The sequence below is a fragment of the Thalia democratica genome, chromosome 7 (genome assembly GCF_965202585.1).
Source record: "Thalia democratica chromosome 7, ktThaDemo2.hap1.1, whole genome shotgun sequence".
Lineage (NCBI taxonomy): Eukaryota > Metazoa > Chordata > Thaliacea > Salpida > Salpidae > Thalia > Thalia democratica.
The window spans coordinates 48,484,587-48,502,448 of NC_139171.1; the positions used below are offsets into that span (position 1 = coordinate 48,484,587).

The 17,862-nt window shown below is 26.8% G+C and overlaps 1 non-coding gene across 1 annotated transcript; it reads right to left on the reverse strand.

Moving 5' to 3' along the window:
- Positions 1-17,053: 17,053 nt before the first annotated feature.
- LOC145841775 (U6 spliceosomal RNA) lies at positions 17,054-17,160 on the reverse strand. Its single transcript, XR_014370152.1, has one exon. It is a non-coding gene; the product is annotated as a U6 spliceosomal RNA (small nuclear RNA).
- Between the last annotated feature and the right edge of the window lie 702 nt (positions 17,161-17,862).

Below are 17,862 nucleotides of genomic sequence, written 5' to 3' on the forward strand. Positions count from 1 at the left end.
AGCCTTTTTTCATCCTCCTTAATTTCTCTTCCCTATACGATCTTATACGATCTCTCTCCATGATCTGAATTGATTTTTTTACAACATTCGGTTATTGACTCTAAGCAGTTAGACGATCTAACACTGCTTCTAATATAGGAGATTTTACTTTCAACAACAATTTTTGTCACTCGATGTTGTGATTATTAAGAGTTTCTCTTACAATTTCGAGCTTTAAACTTAGTCATTCTCTAATCGATAGTCTGAGTCAGAACTTTCTTCAGTCAGTTGACTCTTTTCTTACGCAAAAACGTTACTAAAAAGATTTTCTATCTAATGTAAAATAAAATCAGACATAGATATTTTACATGTTTTCATCAATATTTTCTCATGTTTATAAAGATTTAAAGTAGAGTAAATAAAATAGTCAAAATGTTAAAATGCATGATTAGGTTAAGAAAGATATTGAAAAACATTAGGCTTACAATACCCAGCTTACAAGTCATTTATTTTCTAGAGACTTCATTGAAGCCTAAACTTGCAGTATATTGTCCTGGGCAAGACATTAAACTGCATCCCCGGTGTATGACGTGATAACCAAAAGGTTTTTTTTAACACCAGGTCCTTGGATCAAACTTATTTGCGCTTTTTTTGTTGTCCAATAAACAGTATATGTTTAACATAAATTGTATACAAAAATACTTCTTAGCAAGAAGTTATAACTCGTAAAGTTAAGTTACTTATGCTTGCTTGTTACTATATTTTTATACCTAAATTTATTTGCGTAATATTTTAGCTTAGTAATATATTTTCTTAGGTCACATACTGACTCTGTTGTCATTTAAGCAACAAAAATATACAAAAATCTAAGTTTTATGTTTTAATAGCTTTCTTATAAATAAGAAAACAATCAACTTGTTCGTACCTGCTATTGTGACAAAATTTATATTTTGTTGTTTTTTAAATGACCGCCAGGGGGCGTTAGACGATTGTTTGTCATGAACCGGTCACACAATGTTGTTACTTATTTGTACGCAGACCTGGCAATTACTGACTTAACGCGCTATTATAATAATATCGTTGACATTTACTTAAGTTAATGTTTAGAATTGACTTAGCTAAATAACTTAGCTAAATCGATTTATAAAATGCAAATTAAACTTATACTATTAGTCTAATAGGCTATACTATAAGTGTTGATTGAACCTAAGCTGCTGTTTAATGAGATAGGGTTATCAGCAGTTAGATACTTAGACTACTTAAGTAGTGAGATTGTAAGGAAGTTTAAACTACTTGTATGAAAAAATCAATTCAATAAGGTAAAACTATATTTACAACGAATAAAATAGCGACAAAATACAACAACTGTACTAAAAACACAACACAAAATAAAATAATCTGACAAAAAGCAAAACGAAAAACAATCGGAAAATACATCACTTTACAAAAAAAAATAACTGTTAGCTCGTGAAGCTACAAGCAACTTAAACGTAAATGACTAAAGCAAACAGCAAAACTAAAAAGCCTGTTTTAATTTAAGCGCGTTAGTTCAATTCATAAAAAGTTTGAGAGAAGAGAAGAAAAGAAATAAGATGACACTTACCGCTATAGCGGTACAGTTAAATCACATAACAGAATTTTAACAATGTTTGTTATTGCGCTCAGATAGCCATAAGACCGTGCAAAAGGCACACCAAATTTAAGACTTTAAAAAACTAATTGAATTTAAGAACTTTTTTATGATTTTCGTTTTATAACATGTTTATGTTTATTTGTATTACTGTACTGTATTGTGCTCAGTTTAGCCACCCTTGTGTATGAAGCACGACATAAATTAAGACTCTGTATTATCAGTAAGACCTATTTTTGCATTTAAGATTGTGACATTTAAACACTTAAAGAACATTATTAAGAACATTTTTATTTGTAGAATTTTGTATTTAGTTGTTGTGTTTATTTTCGCAGTTTTGTTCTACTGATATATTTATCTGCTTTATCACTTCTATTTTCTAGTTATCACGTTAACATCAATTTTTAAATAAACTTACTTCATTAAAGAAACTATATATATTATACTTGTTACATATTTATTAACTATTAAGTTAAACCTAATGAGTAACGTAAATTCAGTAAAAGCCTTAAGAGCTAAACGCTCAAAGCGTTTAGCACATAAATGGGGACTTCCTCCAATTAAGGTAGTTCCTACTCCAGGCTTAAGACTACACTGTAATCTTTATTGAATACTTCTTCGTATGATCACATAAGTTTTACTTCCGTAGTGCAAGTAAAATAAATTTTAGTGTTTATCTAATTGGAGTATGAAAACTTTTTTTTTCTTTTACAAAATAACACATTCTTAGTTGTTGTGGTTGCAAAGTAAAATTATTCAAATAACTACACAAAATTTTGATAGAAGTTTTTTGTTTATTTTATTTTTAAACATACCGTTATTTAAGCTAACAATCAAAAACAGCAATGGTTTAATATTTTTAGAGCATTTTTAGGCAAAAACCTGCAGTCCAGATCGATCCCAAAAAGCAGAAATTTTCTTGAAGATCTTTCTAGCTTAGAAGCAACTAATTTACAACACTGAAAAAATAAAACTATTAAAATCAGGTATTTAGAATTAATTTTAAAGTATGGTTTTTATTTAAAGTAAAAAAAAAAATTATGGACAAGAATATTTACAACCGTTCTATATGCTGCCTATTTAAATCACCAGTTATGCACAAACTTGTGTTTGAACTAAAACTAGTAACTTAAACAATTATTGTCTTTTGAAGATTTAAGTGTTTTGAGAAAGTTGCACACAACACAATGACAAAAATAAATACTTACATACAAATATAGTTAAAGTTTCGTATTTTTTTACTTAATTACTATCGCTTTGTAATATCATACAACTATATGCATTAAGTATTTTTTTAAGTGTAAGCTTTTTTTGAAGCGAGTAATTTTTAACACAAAATTAAAAACATTTAAAGTTGTTTTAGCATTATTTGTGTTAAAGTGAAAGCTAATTACAGCAAAGTAGACTAAAGCAGTGTTTCTTAAGATTTTAAAAATAAATAAAAATATCCATGTACACTAGTGTGCACTTATTATATGTTGGGGTGCACAAAATGTTAGAATGCAAAAAAAAATCATTTTAAACTAACACTAGACTTTCTAGAGTTAATGGATAATTGCAAAAAAAAATCCGGCTTACTTGTGCGTGTTTTAAACTTGGGTGCACAGAACTTTTACATTCAAATTTAGTGTGGACAGATTGTAAGTACTGTTAAGGTCTACGGTTTAACTCACTAAAAGGTTAGAAAATTTAAATTAACTGCATTCGGGCCCGAATGGATCCTAATTTAGTGTATACGGTAGACTAAAAATTAAAATGCAATTTCGTTAATTTTTTTAATTTATTTACAAACGTCGAAGTTAAACAAACAAATCAGCACTTAAAACCGAAAACAACTAAATTCTGTCACGTTTGTCTTTAAACCTGTGTCTTTAACAGACAAACTAAGTGACATCATCCGAGTTGAGCAAAGTCAGTAGATTCCGAGGTGGATCCGATTTTTATGAGAATGTCTTCTTCATCAGCTTTTTTTTTGCTCTCCAAGCAGGATACATCAAACGAAAATTTGTAGTCGTTGGGCGGCAGCTCATATTTCCACGTGCGGTATAATTTCACTTGCGTCGCGAGATTTTCGCCGCAACCGTAAAAGCGGTCGACAAACTGCCTGTGACGTCCCTGGAAGGTGGACACACTCAACCTCACAGCCATGACGCGACTGGAGTAGGAAAATAAGTTCACCACGACCGTCGACGCCTTCCTGACCGATACCTTGCAACCCACGTGATACTTGCAAATTTGGTTAGCCCATTTAATTTTTCTGCGTTTTTTAAAACCCGACTTGTAAACTATTTTAGCCGCTTTAATTTTTCTGCGTATTTCAAACTTTGACTTGTACAAGCCTTTCGGTTGCAAGGCACATACCATCACAAAATATTCACCGAGGCTTCTCGCAGCCACCCAAATTTCCCCTTTGTCGGGGTCGGTGGTTTTCGTCAGCGATGGCGGCAAACTTTCGCTTGAAAAGTTTTCAAGACAACATTTTGCACAGCGCGGGTCGTACAGCTTTACGGCGTTGTGTTCAATGTTGCAACCGATTAAAGTGTAACAGTGGCCCGTATTCGACGGCTTCTCAAAGAGACCCAAGGTCACTGAACTTTTGTTATTAAGTTCGAGATTTAAGTAATCTATTAAACTTGGCTCGTAAACTTTTACATTCCATTGACTGTTGACAATCATGCAATCGCTGAAAGTAGAACAAACACAAAAAGGATTCACTGCAACAACGCGCCTGTAAGAGCTGGCGCAAGCTTGTTTGACAAACGCTTTTTCAAAAAACGACGCCAGGTAGCGCCTGCTACTGTTGTTAGAACTAGCATAAACTAGAGAGTCATCAGGTTGAAAAATCCTTCCTACCGTGTTTTCTAGCACACACGCCAAAGCCGAGCCGCAATATTTAGACATAAAAAACGATTGCAGAAAGTTGTTTGGTCGGCGAAGCGGCAGGGCATCGTCTACTGTCACTTGTACCGCTTTTCCTCGGCAATACATTTTGAAACGGATTAGTTGCACGCCGTCTTTTTTGACCACCTCAGGCGCAATTTCGGCGGCAAACTCAGGTCTTTGCTTGAGGCTGGCTAACGTGGCTATCAGGCAGCAGTCGCCTATGTATCCCATCTTGAAATCGCTCCACGTTAAACTTTGCGCGAAATAATTAGTTCGAATGTTAAACAGTTACGTCATTGACAATGACGTCATAGTGACACCATTCTCTTCATCGCCTTTCAAAAGTTGGAACTTCTCAATTTGATCGTTCATGCTCTTAAATTAAAGCTGTGCAAAACATTGTTTTTATAAGTTCGAATAAAACTCAGTTGATTGCATTATTAACTTGTAAATTTTTTGAGAAAACAAAAAATACTTTTATTGTTTTTAAAAAAACTACTTACTACTAAAGTACTAACATTTATTGTTTTGTTTAAATTTGGGTCTCTTAAAAGAGACGAAAGTTTATCATGCACAACTGATTTCTGATTCAAAATAAATGGTTTTAAAGGTGCGGATACCCTTACCGAACTACAACGGTATAAATAATGTTAATTACATGACAGTTTAAATTTAAACTTTTTTTAAGGGCAATAACTAGAAACGTAATATATATTTAAAAAGAATAAAAGAAGCGTACGTAGGTCTAACAAGTACCTATTTTCTTTTATTGTTATTCTTTTGGAAAAAAAAGTTAATTAAAAAATAGTTTTGACAAATTACAAACTTTACTATATTTTAGAACTTATTTTACCCAAATCTCAAAAAAATATTTAACATTTCTAAAGAAAAAAAGTTTATGTAGGTATTAAGTAAACGTAAATACGCATTTTTTTAAAATTACAGTACTTTTTGAATTGTGACCCTTAAAACATTAAGAGTTCGAATTGTCGGAATTAAAATAGTCAAGCACCCACAAATGTTAACTTCATATTTAAAGTTAATCTCTTAGTAATATAAAAAAATAATAATGATTAAGCTGTTTTTTTTTGTCATCGTTGTAAAAACCTAATAAAATAAAACTCTAATTAAATAAAAAGAAAAAAATATTTTGTTTTATTGCGTACATTTTTAGTCAATATTTAATTGTTAAACACAAAAATGATTAAAAAGCCGGCTTAAGTAATTTTTTGAAATAAAAGCTCTAATTAACCGAAATCTTCCTTCTTAATCAGAGACCAAACTTTTTGCGATTTCAAAAAACAATTAAATCATTTATTAATTACAAACAGGGTCAATAAATACTACTTAGATTTAAGATTAATTTCAAGTTGGCTAAAGTTACCTTTTGAGACTGAATAAAGGTAGCCAGAAAAAAATATATTATTTCTAAAGTTAGTAAGACCTATGTAAAGCTTGAACATTTTTTTTTACTTTTACAAACAATAAACTAGTGGGTTATTTACCGGATTTCATTATTTTTCTCACCAATAAAAATTTTCATTACATTTTTTGTTTTCTTAAAAGTTTAAATTATAAGAAGCACGTAATCAATAAACTTTTATAAACCAAAAATTACATTTTAAAGTATATTAGATATTCATAAAATTATAGATTTAATTTTAAAAAACCTAATTAACCTAGTAACTTTATATCTGGTGGTAAGTGGTAGTCAATATTAGTTATTTTAAGTGTTTTTTTTAGTAATATTTTCTGTAATCAATAAGGTAAAATACCGTAATTTGAAATTAACTTGTTTAAAATCCACAACTTGTTTAGAAATTCATCAAATTTAGATTACCTAGATACAATAAAACCGGTAGGACTTTTTATGTGTACTATTTTATGGGTAAGATTGCTGCAATGAAATCTGCCCATAATATGATGTGATGTCATTAAAATTATGGGTAGTATTGATATGTTTCTGCAATTAAGTTGCTGCAATCAAATGAAAAATAAAACAGTGTCTAGGCCTTATGTAAATATTATGGACAGTTTTGTAGTTAAGACACTACAAACAAAAAATAAAAAAACAACTTAAATACAAATAAACTAATTGTTTGATTTATATGTACATTTATTTAAATCATATTTTGTAAACTAACAAAAGTAGTGGCTAGAGTTATTAATAGATTAAAGATATTTTTTTTATTTAAGATTTAATAAAGAAAAATAAACATAAACTTGTATACACTTAAACCAATTGTTTGATTTATAAGTTTTTTATTAACTTATATTTAGAAAATTTATAGAAGTAGTGGCTTGGCCTTATGGGTATATGGGCACTGTTTTATGTTTAGAATTGCTTCAATAAATTCTGCCCATAATTTGATGTGATTTGATTTAAATTATGGATAGTATTGAGATTTTGCTGCAATTTAATGAAAAATGGTACAGTGTCTAGGCCTTATATAGATATAATGGATATTTTTTGTAGTTAAGATTTTATAAGCAAAAAATAAAAACAACTTAAATACAAATAAACTATTTTTTTGATTTATACCTATATTTATTTAAATTACATTTTGTAAACTAATAGAAGAAGTTGCTAGACTTATTAAAAGATAATAAATAATCTTTTTAATTAAGATATGATAAAGAAATAAAAAACAAAAACTTGTACACACTTAAACCAATTATTTGATTAATAAGTATTTTTTTGTAATTTAAATTTTGTAGACTAACAAAAGTAATGGGTTTGCATATCATAAACATTTTGAATAGTTTTTGTACTTAAAACTTTATAAACAAAATTAAAAAGTTAAACTTGAACACACATAAACCAGTTGTTTGATTTTTAATTGTATATATGTAATTTATATTCAGTAAACTTGTAGAAGTAGTGGCTTGGCCTTATGTGTACTATTATATGGGCACTATTTTATAATTAAAAAATAATTAGTTATTAAATTTTAACAAAATATAATTTAAATAAATGTACATATAAATCAAACAATAAATTTATTTATATTTAAGTTGTTTTTTTTTTGTTTATAAAATCTTAACTACAAAACTACCCATAATATCTATATAAGGCATAGACACTGTATCATTTTTCATTTAATTGCAGCAACATCTCAATACTATCCATAATTTAAATGAAATCATATCAAATTATGGGCAGAATTGATTGAAACAATTCTAGTTATAAAATAGTGCCCATAAAATAGTACACATAAGGCCAAGGCACGACTTCTATAAATTTACTGTATATAAATAAAAGAAAAACTTATAAATCAAACAATTGATTTAAAATTATAGAATTTTTTTCAAATTTTTCTTTATTAAATCTTAAATAATAAAATTATCTATAATCTTTTAATAAGTCTAGCCACTACTTTTGTTAGCTTACAAAATATAGTTTAAATAAATTTACATATAAATCAAACAATTATTTTATTTGTATTTAAGTTGTTTTTTTATTTTTTCGTTTATAAAATCTTAATTACAAAAGCTATCCATAATATTTATACTAGGCCTAGACACTGTTTTATTTTGCATTTAATTGCAGCAAAATCTCAATACTACCCATAACTTTAATGACATCAGATCAAATTATGGGCAGAACTGATTGCAGCAATTCTACCCATAAAAAGACCGACCCGTTCTTTCACATACATTTACTGAAGTTTAAGTTTATGCAGGACTACTTTTATCTTGTTTAAGTCATTTATTCTCAGATGTAATTTCTGTCTCTTTTCACAGGTGATAAGAGATTAAAATATTTAATAACCTTGAAAAAACTTAACTATTCCAGATTAATGTAAGAATTTTTTTATCTTTATTTGACTCTATTTAAAATAATAACTTGTTTAAGAAAAAGTTGATATGTCCACATCAATAAATAAAAATATTTTATTCATCTGCAAAAAGTTTGAAAAACCCTGCAACAGACTATTTAAAAAAATATTAAAGTTAGAATATTTAGTTTTGTTTTAATAAAAAGCTGCTTTTATGTAGTTTGAGAAAGAATTAGATTTTTTTTAAATCTCTGATGGCAAACTTAAACACTAAACTTATTCTCTTAGTTGAACTAATTAATCTTTTTTTTTTCATGGTTTATTTTTTTTAAAGCACAACTAATCAAACTTAAAAAACTATACTTTTCAAAAAGTACACTTTTTTGTAACTTATAAATATAAGTTCAACTTTTTTTTCATTTCAAATCTTTTTTTCTGCTTGAACTCTGCATTTCATATTACCCTTACTTGTGTAAAGTACAACTTAAATCACGACAATCATTCTAAAATAAAATGTAATCTAACTCATTTTTCTTGACTTCAAAATTTAAAAACACAACAAGTTCTTAGTTCTAAAAGAATATTCTTTTACAGCTTTATGATACACCTAATATAAGTTATGTCTTTTTTTAAAATTCGGGTTTATTGGTTTGGTTCTTGAGCCAATTGAAAAGTTAGGACATTTTGGCTTTTTTTAAGCTCTCGCGGCATTTCTCAAAAATTGCAATAACTTTTTACTATTTTTTTATTATCCTTCAGTGAATTAACTTTATTTGTGAGTAAATTTGTTTTTTATAAACCTTATATATTTTAGATATAGGCTATTTTTAGTTTTTTAAGTTATAGTCTTCAAATGCATACACTATAAAAAAATGATGATAGTGTGAGAAAATTAAAAACTAAAAAAAAATTGAAAGTCTGTATCTTAATTGGGTACTTTTATATTTAAATTTAACAACAATTTGTACCAGTTTACTTTATTTATAAATTTAAAAACTTTCCGTAATTATCATTAAATTATTATTATTATAAATAATATAAAAAATAATAATATATAATTATAATTAATTATGAGGTCGTAAGAATCAAGCTTTTCCTACCTAGATTGAACAACAAAAGTGGTCACAAATCTACCAAGGTAATAACTTATGGACTAAATTACCATTATGTTTGAAAAATCTTAGTTATTTTAAAAAGTTTCAGGATACATTCAAAAATTATTTATCAAATAGTTATTATCAAGGTTAGGGGTGGGACTGGGGAACAAACAGCCCACGGACCGGCCTGCGGAGTTAAAATGACCAGCCCCTGACGTTTTTTTAATACAATGGAATCCGGTCCGCCAAGATTAATATTACATAATTTGTAAATTTAATGTTTTTAATGTAATACTCAAGCCCAGTAATACTTGCAAAAAGAAGATGATTCCAAATATTTAATAAAAAGTTTGTATGTTTTAGCTTAAATTTTTACGCTCGAGTAATTGTTAGTAAACAGATTATTGTATTTATAAAGTTAGTATTAATTCAGCCTGGTGTTTTAATAGATATAGAACTCTGAATACTTAATAAACACTCAAAATGTCATACTTGAGAAATTTTTGTGAGTTAAATGAATTCGAAATAGGGATAAATCAGATCCATAAAATTAGTAGCCGGCCGGATCATTGTCTTTTTTTTTAATTAGGACTTAGCTGGATCTAATTTTGAAATTATTATCTGGCCGGATCAGAATAATATTTTCAAACTAGGATCAGACCGGATCTTGATCTAAAAAGCCATTTTCTGGTCGGGTTCAGATACTGCATCCAGTAGATCACTAATTCGAAATGCTCCGGCCCGCCAAAGACTAAATTTTTCCGGATTCGGCCCGCCGATTAAAAACTTTTACTGCCCCTAATCAAGGTCATAAGTGATCATAGCTACTCGTTTTTTTACTTTAGTTTAAGGAGTTAATTATAATTGTTATTTTATATCCATAAACTTTGGTTCGAAAGTTGATCTGTTTGGTTACAATAATAGTTTCTTAGTCTAAACTGCAGCATTTCTACCTGGCTATCTTTATATTCTTTATTGAGACTACTATTTTGAATTAACTTCCGAATATTTACGTACAGTAACCACTCGCATCTTTAAACCTTTGTGACGTTACGCACTCTCGTTTAGTTACGAATTTTAGAATTCTGAAAAATTCAAAAATAAAAATTTTAACTTTTTTCAATATTGCACAAATTAGGTTTATTGTATATTTTTAATTTAAAATATGTTTTTAAATGCAAACTCACCTCTCTATTTCTTTAGACTTTGTAAACTTATGTTCGTTTACTAATTGATAAACATTTAGTTATACCTCAGTATGGCAGAAATTTTTTTAAGAATAAGAGATAATTTTTATATTTCTGTTCAAAAGAAGAAATCCATTACAGCACCAAATGCATATTTTTGTACAAGGCTATAGAAACAAATTTTAATATAGACACCACTACATTTATTAATTGTAAATAAATGCTTATTTTTTAATTGAATTTGCTAAGTAGTTATAGAACATAAATGTTAAGTATCAAAAAACTCACATATAAATAAAGATAAAATCTGCTTATTATTAATATTAGTAAAATTTTTCTACAAGTATTATTGTTTTTTATAAATATAACTTTTTTTTATTAGATGTATACTTTTATCTTTTGTTTTCATTTTTATAAATAAAGTAAACAAATTGTTAAAAGTTGGAAAGTCCCCAGTCTGCTTTTACCTAGCTCAATATCAAAAAACAGCCATTACAGTAAGTATATTTGGTACCTCTCGTATCTTTACGACCTCTCTTATCTTTACGCATTTCTTCTGTAAACACAATGTGCCTAAATAAGCAAGAGGTTACTGTATTTATTTTTACTTTTTTTCTAGCCTGCCATTTAGACGTATTAATTTCAACAGATAGTTAAGTCTATAAATGATAAGCTAAGATTGCTGTTTCAAGTAAACTTATAAAAACTTAGTCTCCTTCTTTCTGTAAAACTTTTTTTTTTATGTATTTGCAAATATCGTTTACTCAATTTTAGTTTCATTTTGAGGCTTATAAAAGTATTCAAAATATAAAAAAAAATTATTTTAAAGAAAAGGTAATTTTTTGTTTTAATTATCATTATTTTTTTTCAGTGCATAATGTGTAGTTGTAACAGTACTTATTTGAAATTTTTATTTATAAAAATAAAGCCTAGTTTATGGTCGAGTTCAAAAGTATACAATAATTTTCCATTGATTCAAATATAATTTTTTTAACTACTTCGACCAAATTATTTAATAAAAAATGAACAATTAAACTTTTAGCAAAATTTACTGATAAAATTTAACGTAAAAACATTTAAGCATATTACATTTTTACCTTATTAAAAGAAGTTGTAACCCATCATTCAAGTATTTTAACTTTTGGCATTCGTACTGTTTATTCCGCTTTATAATCTAAGTTAGAGTTAGATTTTTTATTCTAAAAATTTTCTCTATTTTTATTTTATTGAAGTTTTAGGCTTAGACTTTATTTTTTTTTATTAGACAAGATTTGAGTACATTTTGAATATAACCTTTTTTTAAGTAATCACATTTCTTAATTGGTTTTCGTTTGTTTTTCTTTTCTTTCATTTTGTTTGTTGTTTTATTTCTTAAAGTTTAAAAGTTTAGAAAATGAAAAATATTTTTTTATTAGCTCGTAAGAAATTGTAAAAGCTTAGGGATTACAACTCGATAACCTAAAGGTTCCGTCGTACACCAGGTGCTTAGACGAAGCTTTTTGGGCGCTTTTTTTATTGTTCAATAAACAATATAGTTAAATAAAACTTAAGGTATAAAAAAAACTAAAATAAATATTTTTTCTTAAGCTAGACTTTTTATTTAACTCTAATCTACTTGTGTCTTGTTGCATATACAAGTGTTTTTTAATGTGTGTAGGGTAGTGTGCACAGAAATTAGTTTAAATTCACTTATTTTTTAAGTAGCAGGCCATTTTTTAATCATAGATACAGTTGTAACAATGATACATATAAGCTAAAAACCAAAAAAAAAGAAAACATTAGGTTTGAAAAGTCAAAACAAGCCTAACTTTTTGTAAGCATAAAGAATTTTATATAAGTGTAAACGTTTGTTTTCTAATCCTCTTATAACAATTGGAAGTAAATTAAATTGTCTTTGTCTTAAAAGTCCACTAATTGTGTACGGACTACCCATAACATTTGCAAATTGTTTCTAGGTTTATATCAACGAAATGTCGTATTTGAGTAAAAAATTAGTTTACTATTTTTAAACAGCCCTAGCTTGGTAGGACCTAGCACTTTTTAGCCAATTAAACGCTGTGTTCAAAAATAAAACATAAATAGACTGAATTTCTAAAGTATTTAAAACTAGCCTGAAATTTTCCTTTTAGCCTGATCAACCTAAAAAAGTGGTAACCCTGACAATTAGTTATAAGGAAAATAACTAAAAATTAATTTATAAAACTGTTAAATTTTTTTTTATAACCCATTACTGCCAAAGTTGACTATGGAAACCACATTCTACTAATAGCGTTGAATCCTTTTATTTTTTATTGTTGTATTTTCTACCAGGACAACCAGTTAGAATACAAACATTGCTAAATAATAAGCGAGAGTAATATACTCTAACTCTAAACAAGCTTTTTGAATAAGCACAGTTTAATAAAGCTTAAAAAAAATTCATATATATTTTTCTAATTTGTTTAAACGTTGTGCTTTGAGTCAGTGGCGTAGCGTGGTATTTTGGTCAGGGAGTGCGCAATTTTTTTTCTCGAAAAATCCTCTAAATTAAAACTTTTGTAATTAGCGATAAAAAGATCTTTTTATAAGTAATATAATTGAAATAAATTCATTAAGTAAATTAAATTCGTAGTTACTGTTTTAAAAAATACTTATATATAACAAAATTAAACAACTAAAAAAAGTATATTTTTTTAGAATTACTTATACTTGCACAAATGTAAACTTACTAAATAAAAGTTGTTTTTACTACTTACAGTAAACTTTATATCTTTGAAAATGAATACATTCAATAAAACGAAAGTATCTGTTTTATTTACGAACAAAATATCAGTCTCTTTAATATACTATACAACAGTGATAACAACACCTCATTGCAAATAATTTAATTAAGTTACACAGAAGTTAAGATAGACCAAATTTATAACTGTTATTACAATTAATTACAACTTTGTAAAATAGTTAAATGTATACTTTATAAATTTAATTTATCTGATTGTATTTGTTTAAAATAAAAATCGCAAACAAAGTTTATTTTTCATAGGCCGACACGCTTTTTCTTGCATTTGTACAAAAACAAAAACTAGCAGTAGTCTTAACATTTATTGTAGCATAAAAAAAAACTTGTAAAATTGTTTTATTTTTCTTTAAGCGTGACGTATTTTTGTAAACTTTTTGTAGAAAAATCTGCCATAAGGTTATACTACAGCGGTGCATTACATTAATTGCGTGCTTTTTGAGTCTAAATTCTTATGAAGTTAATGAAGTAATAAATTTTTTCCTTATGGAGTTTTTCATCAACATCGGAGCGCATTTGCAATTACGCACCGAATCAGTATATTGGGTAATTTTCCTAACTTGTCACTAGTTGGTATTCAAAATTTCGTTTAACTTTTTGAATACTAGATAAACATAATTGAAGAAAGGCAAATTAAGCACAAAAAATAAACAATAAAGGATAGAGATATTATATTCTTTTTTTTTTTCTTCTTTTCTTTTTTTGAGTGGCACGCATGCGCCAGTGTCCCTCCCCACGCTACGCCCCTGCTTTGAGTATAACTACACATTCGTATAAATACATTCATTAAATAAATACTCAAGACTTCCAATACCAAAAAATATGTTTTGTTTTATGGTTAAAGTTATATGTTTTGGTAAGTTTTGATAAAATAATCATTTGTACCATGTAGTATCTTATAAAATGTTTGTATTACACATAATGTTGGTAATAAAAGACAAAATTTTATTAGTTACGCACTGCAAACTGGGTACGCATTTTTGCGCTGTGTTTAAAGTCCGTACATAATTGGCAGGTTACTGTATTTTAGTCAAAATTTAATTCAAGCTCAAAAACTTTCCAAAATTTATATATTTTTTATCTTAAGTTAAAAGGTGTTTTTTTAAATAACCATAAGATAAATTAAAATAAAAATACTTTATAATTATATTTTGATTTAAACATTACTTCAGCTTTTCAAATCAAATTTACTATACAAATCAGGAACAATTTGCAATTGTCATTACATCAATTTACAATTACTCATTTACTGTTCCAAAACAACTAAAATCTAAAAATAATTAGTATTTTTTACTTTATTTTACTGTTAAAAAAAAGTTGTAACCAAACACTTTATTGACTTATGGCGTTACACTTCTCATAAAGTTCGAACAGCACTACGGAATCTTTAAAAATATCTATTTTATATTCTTTAAATATTTTAATATTATTTTGCTTAAAATCTATGTTTGTTTCAATTTTCAAAAAGAAACAATTAAAATAACAAATTATACAGTATCCTTCTTTTATTACACTGACATATGTTTCTGTGTGTTAACGGATCAACACACTTTAATTGAGCTCTGTAAAAAAATAAATACTGTAAGGAAAAAATAGAAGCTAAAGTAGGTATATACAGGTATCCATTAAAAATAAAATTAATTGCTATAAATTTTTGTAGGTTAACGGCGGTTACATGACTATTCAAATTTGGACAACTCAAATTCGGACAATTCAAATTCTTAGAAAAATATTAAAATGACTATATCTCAAAAAGTAATTTAAATTTGAAAAAATTAAAAAATACATATGTAGATCTTAATATTATCTAAAGCTACTTTTTTCTTTTTTTCAAAATCTAAAATACTTTTCAAGATATTTTAAAATTAATAAAAATAAATATGTTTTTTACTTTATATAAGCCATATCTCAAAAAATATTTAATATTTTACAAAAAGAAAAAAATGGCCTGTAGATATTAATATGATTCATATATGCATTTTTTATTTTAGACAAATATACGTTACTTTTTTTAATTTTAGTCGGTTCAACCTTTTATTAAGAATTTGAATTGTCGGAATTTGAATTGTCCGAGTTTGAATAGTCGTGCACCCGTTAACGGCTATTAGTGGCGTCGCGTTGTCTTTTTGTTAGGGGTTACTGCAGATTGACATTGTCAAATTAAAAAATCACTTTAGTTTGAAATATCTATATTAAAATCATAAAGGTAATATAAAAAAATAGCAAACTTTCATGAAAAAAAAATTGTTTAATTATATTATAAGCCATGGCTAATAATATTAACAATATGTTAAATCCGACTGTTGTAAAACTATATAATATTTGAAATTATTAAGTCTAAATTTAACAAAGTAAACTAAAATACACAACAAGATAACAAATCATAATATAAACTACTTACATGAACTTTTTCCAGTTTTTGAAAACTAATTATAATTTTTTTATGCAGTTTAAAAAATAAGCTGTATCTTTTGCAAAGTCAATTTATTAAATATTTAATTTTTTTTTTATTAAAAGTTTTCCGTACTAAAAATAATTCTTATTTAATACTTTATTTGTATAAAACATACGAGTTATATATAAAACTAAAATAAAACTTTTAAAAAAAGCGGTAGACAATACTTGACAAGACTACGTAAATATAACAAACCAAAAAAATACTTGTAAGAATTTTTTTTTAATTATTTAGTTTAACAGTAGAGTTTTAAAAATTAAAAATTAATTAAATTACCTTCAATTCAATATTAATACATCAGTCTTTTGAAGCAGTGGCGTTCAGCTTTTAAAAGCTGTGGACACTCATTTATAGGAAAATAAGGTTTGTGCACACTACACTACTAAAACATGAGTAATAGTTCAGAAAACCTAGTTTTTAAATACTTTGAGTATCTTAATGCTTGAATAGCGTCTTTAAAACTTATTCATGTTACAATCAGCTAATTTTGATAGACAACAAAAGCGTAATACATAAGTATTCTTTAACTTCACTATATTTTCTGATTTTACAGTAAAATAATATCTGTTCACACGGAAGACCACGGTTTTAAAGTAATTGATTTATCAGAAAAACCACATATTTACGCTTAAAAGTAAGAAAATCAAGTAGGCAGAAGAAATGTAGTAGGTTTCACAAATTACTTATTATATATATATATATAAATTTTCGAAATATTAAAATGCTAAAATTTCTGTCAAAAAGATCCAAACAAAACAAATTCGTAATAAATAACAATAATAACAGTTTACGAAATACTTCCTTTATTGAAACTAACGTATGTTTCTCTGTGTTAAACCAATATACGGTATTCTTCAAGAAACTTTCTAAGGATTCGAGTTAAATTGTGTAATTTTATTTTTTTTTACAGTTTCATTATCAATAACTTAGTTGTTTAGATTACACTACTTTTTAAAATACTTATCATTTCATTTTTAAAGAATTGAATGTGCTATGGTTTAATTTAAACTACAACTCTGTATATTAGAATATTTAAAATCTATACTAGCTACACAAGCTATCAAAATTATATATTTTAATTTATCGAGCATTTTGATATAAGTGTCAATTGTCGGTTTTACAAAACAATAAGTTTTTATAAAAATCACTTTAAGGAGGCTATTGAAATTTGTTCAAGCTTAAAAATAGAAATTTATGTATTAATTGATATAAACTATTTTATTCAAATTTTTGAACAAATTATAAATAATGAAATGTTTGTAATAAAAAAAAGTAGGAACGCTTCACGATTTTGCGTGTCATCCTTGCGCAGGGGCCATGCTAATCTTCTCTGTATCGTTCCAATTTTAGTATATGTACTGCCGAAGCAAGTACGAAGGGTGAATGAACATACTTGCTATATATACACGTCGGTTAAGTGTGATGCATACACTTGTGTTAAACAACTTGTGACGTCATGTAACGAGAGCATATCATTTATGCTCTCTCTTTTTACCAGTAAGTATTTTCTTGAATATGCAATTTAGTAACTGTAGTAAGCAATTTTCCAATAATTTTACACTGTTAACAAAAATCGGTTTTTTTAAATCAGGCTTTTAAACTTTATATTTAAAATATTTTATTAACAGGATAATGATTATTTAAAGTTTTATTAGCACTATCTTATTTCATATATAAGTATTATGTAAATAACTTATATTGATGATATATAAAAAGTCATATTTGTTATTCAGTATTCAATTGAACTAACTTAAGCTTTTGATAACCAAATCAATTCTAATCAACTCAATAGTAGTTTTATAAATTAGTTTATCAAACTAAATTTTTAGTCTAAAAACTCAAAATTTAAAAAAATTGCAGTGGTTGAAAAAATATTACAAATTTTTACTGAAGTTTAAAAACAAGCTGTTTATAAGTAATTTACACTGCATTTCTGAAAACAAAATTTCACTGATTTCACTCAATTTAATCCTAAAGGTGAACTTTAAAAATAAACGACTTAAAGCTAAAATTTCGAAAGCAATATTATTAATTTTAACAATTCAACTACTCTCTTTCAGAAAAATGGTTGTTTTT